General features: G+C 47.3%; 1 pseudogene; it reads right to left on the reverse strand.

Moving 5' to 3' along the window:
- Positions 1 to 2,695: 2,695 nt before the first annotated feature.
- LOC118850814 lies at positions 2,696 to 4,041 on the reverse strand (annotated as a pseudogene).
- Positions 4,042 to 4,302: the final 261 nt, after the last annotated feature.

Raw genomic sequence — 4,302 nt, forward strand, 5'->3', positions numbered from 1 at the left:
TGATACAGCAAGCGAGAAAAGCTAATGTAATCTTAGGCTACATTAAAAGAGGCATGGCTTCCAGGAATAAGGAAGTGATTAACCCTCTGTATGCTCTGCTGGTTAGAGCATATTTGGGTTATTGTGTGCATTTAAGAAGGACATTGATAAGCTGGACAGCATCCAGAGGAGGGCCTTGAGTCCATTTTAAAAGAGAAAGTGTCCATTTACATTAGTAAAGGGAGTTTACTTACTAGGAGTCCCCTTTGCCCATGGAGGGGGGGAATACATATACACATATACATACGTATATATGTGTGTGTATATGTATATGTACATATACATATACAATATATCTATATCTATCTATCTTCTGATTATTTCTACAAAAGTTTTGAATAACTGATATTTCTTGTCTGGTGGTTTTCAAGTGAGGAGAACTACGTTTAGCTGACTGGTTGTAGTAGACATGGCAGGTGACTGGGGAGTTCCAGGGACCCTCAGAGGCATCAGAGAAGTCTTACCAACCACTGGAATTGGTAGCAGAATCTGCTAAAGTGGTTGTGGCTGACCACAGAGGGAGTGTTTGCAGACAGTGGTGGTAAGACAACGTCCTGAGGAAAGTGATAGCTTCAGGAATTGTATCCTTTTGTGATGGAGAGAATTTTGGGCATGGGTTCTAGAAAGATACTAATCTCTAGCGCTCAACAGAGAACCAGATCTAAGGGAAAACTCATGAGGACTTCCCAAAAGGAGAAAAGGACTTCTAGGGCCAGAATTCAGGAGGCATCCCTCGGCCACAAATGTTTCCTACATGTCTTCATCTTCATTGTATCTTAAGTTTGATCTCATTCTCCCAAGGATTCTGTGTGCATACCTAAGTGCATGCATATGCAAGGAGAAAGAGCGTGCCCCAGGTTAGGTGGTAGAGGTAGGAATAGGAGGCAATCGGGAAAGTTTGGTTACTTTTGTTCTTACTATAACTTCTCAATAAATACCTTTTTCTAAAAGCTAATTGAGTTCTACCAATTGATTGATATTGAGGGCAACATTGATATTGACACTGATGGAGGTTGATGAGCACCAGCAATAGAAGTCACAGTGACTTAGGATACCCCTTGAATCCTAAGGGATGGAATGGTATTCTCCCCTTCTAGGAACCTAAAGTGCTTCTGCAATGTGAATGGCTCACAGAGCATGCTACATCTAGATATGTCTTTACTTGGAGATGACATCTCTCAATCAACAAATATTCATTAAGCACCTACTAGGTGCCAGGCACTATGCTACAGCACACTATATGTGAAACAGGTGACAAAGTGTCTGATAAACGATTCCTTACTGTAGAGAAGAACTGCGAAACCAAGAGTGGTTATCAGCACTGAGTCATAGAAGAGTTAGTAGGGAGAGCTCAGTATGGTCATTAGTCAAGGCTTAGAGTCTAAGCAGTAAGGACTGTCTTTCAGAAAAGGCAGGTGTTGCAACAATTCGGCTAGCAGCTGTCATGGGGGTGAAAGACCAACACAAGCCCAACAACCAAAATGCTGCCAGCACGGGGTCTTTGATCGGCTTTACTAAGGAAAGTAAAGTTAGGGAATTAACAATCTTACTTTAATCCAACTATACATACATCATTCATTTAGTTCAAGGGAAAAAGCCAGCACCCTGAACTTCAGAGAAAATACAAACGAATTACAAAGATACATTATAAACAGACCAAATACAATTCATAGTTACCAAGAAACCATCAACATCTGAGTGAGTCCGAAGGCTCTTAGAACGGCTGCCCAGAGTCCCCAGCCAACACTCCTCCAGGAGTGAGAGACTCAAGCAAATAGCTCTGTTCTCTCTCTTTTTTTTCTGCAAGAATATTTTACTTTATTTTAAAATTTATGACAATCTCAATATACAAAAACTTCACTGTGACTAAGTTTGCATGAATGTCCAGCTTTGTACTGAATCAGAATCAGACCAAGGTTCCCTGGGCTGCTCCCAGGGACTGGGTCTAGTTGTTCACTTAGAAAACCAACACTTGAGAGTGTAAAACCTGAAGGCTCCCTGCTAATGTCTGGGCTGGGGTGATGGGGGACCACGTTATGGAAGGCGCTGCCCAGGGCAGGGAGCTGATGGGGGGACAGGTGCCAACAGGTGTTACGTACACTTTTAGGCATTGAAAAAACTGCTAGCTTTGGTTCCAAATCAAAGCCATCATCCCAATGGGTCCAGGGTGGATCAAGGACCCCTGGCTTTCTCTGCAGCATGGCTGGGTTAGTGCCGAGGGCGAATGAGCTACTTGTCTGTGGGTGTCACAGTGAAGAGCAGAGACCCCCGAGGCAAGTGTCCACACCAGTGGCTCCTCCGCGCCGGTTATCCGCTTTCAGAACGGCCAATCTGCCCCATCGATGTACAGAGCCATGACCAATGGGGGTCCGGCAGACTAAGGAAATGCCAGCTTCACAAGGAAAGCCGGACTTTGGATTCTACAAATTTACAAGCCCAAGTAAGACAAAATGTAAAAAAAAAAAAACAAACCGAGAACAAAACGCACAAGTTCCCAGAATGAAGCTCCCAGCTCTTCGGGACATCCCCATCCTCTTGGCGCTCCTTGGCTACGTGTGTTTCCATGGCAGGAGTGGGGGAAGAGACCCACCCCCAGACTCTCCACACTGCTATGGCTCAGCCGGGATTTCCTTTGCTCTGTGGCCCGGGGCAGAGCTTAAAACTTGAGGCTGAAGCCCGGGCCGGCCGCGGACGCTCCCTGATTGGTGGCGGTGAGATGTAGGCCGGTGTCTTTGAGGTCATCGTCCCCCAGCTGGCTGTACCCAAGTCCTCCTTCTGGTGGGCGGGGGCTGGTGCCGCCCTTAACCCTCTGCTGCTCGCTCTTGGCCGGCCACGTGGGAAACTTGGACAGGTTGATGGGGAGCGGGGTCTCTCGGAAGTACTCGTGTTTCGGGCCGTCTTCCACGTTGATCCTCCGGCCAGGGTAATAGGTCAAGAACTTGTTCATTAGGTCGAAGCCCTGGTCCGAGAGGAGGGCGCCAAATCTTTTCCGCAGGTTTTTATAAGGGTATTCTGTGAAAGTCATCTTCTTCACTGCTGGGAGGTCATTGTAACCAGGCCAGATCTTCTCACTTGGAGTTCCCAGGTCCTTGAACACTTTGTTGATCTGGTCGATCTCTGATTTCCCTGGAAACAGGGGCTTCTGAGTTAGCAGCCCCGCAAAGATACAGCCCACTGACCACCTGTCGATCACAGTGGAATATTCCTTCGCTCCTAGTAACAGCTCTGGGGCCCGATACCACAGCGTCACCACCACCGGCGTGTAAGCTTTTAATGGGGAGCTGTATTCTCTGGCCAGGCCAAAATCGCCAACTTTTAAAATGCCCGCATGACTGAGGAGCAGGTTGGAAGTCTTCAGGTCCCAGTGAAGGATCCAGTTGTCGTGAAGATGCTTCACCCCCCGCAGGAGCTGGATCATCAGCGTCTTCACTTCCCCTGGCGGGAAGGGCTGCTTCATGGTTTCCATGAGGCTCTTGAGGTCATGCTCCACGTAATTCAATACGATGTAGATCTTGTCCATGTTGCTGCCTACCACAATCTCCCGTACAGTGACGATGTTCGGGTGCTGAGCTTTCAGGATGGTGTTGATTTCCCTGAGGGAGGTGATTGGGAAGCCTTCTTTCACTGGTCTTTTTGTCCTATGCTCTGTATATCACACCATAAGTGCCTTCTTCGATCCTGTTCAGACACTGGAATTCTTCCACACTCCTACAACCTGGAGAGCCGGGAGGTATTTGGGAAGCTCCTGCTTCAGCTCTACGGGAGATAAGGCTGGAGAGTCGGGCACGTATTCGCCTTCCGTCATGGCACTGGATTGCGGGGTCCCCTCTCCTACTTCTTTTTCACCGTCTTCACTCTCTCCCGAATCTCGGTCAAACCTTGACTCAACTAAAATATGGTTTCCATTCTCTCGCTCTTCCTCTTCGCTCATTTCTTTTTCACTCACTTCTTCAGCAGACTGCTTAGACACTTCCTCAGAATTGCTTCTCCTCCTCCTCCTCCTCCTCCTCATCTGTCTATAAAATGGCGATAGTGCTATAATGCCCAAGGATCATTTCTTCCCACTGCCTTGGGCATCTCCCTGTGCATTCCTCTAATCAGAGAGCTATGATTTGCATCCATAGCAAAACCACCTAGTGCCAGGACTCAGTTTCCCCCTACCCACCCTCCTGACCTCTGTCACTTCTCTTGAGCACAACCATGCATATGCAATGCTTTTCATCTTTTCGTACTTCATCCTTAATCACCCACAGTTATTCTTTT

The sequence above is a fragment of the Trichosurus vulpecula genome, chromosome 5, assembly GCF_011100635.1.
Source record: "Trichosurus vulpecula isolate mTriVul1 chromosome 5, mTriVul1.pri, whole genome shotgun sequence".
Taxonomy (NCBI): domain Eukaryota; kingdom Metazoa; phylum Chordata; class Mammalia; order Diprotodontia; family Phalangeridae; genus Trichosurus; species Trichosurus vulpecula.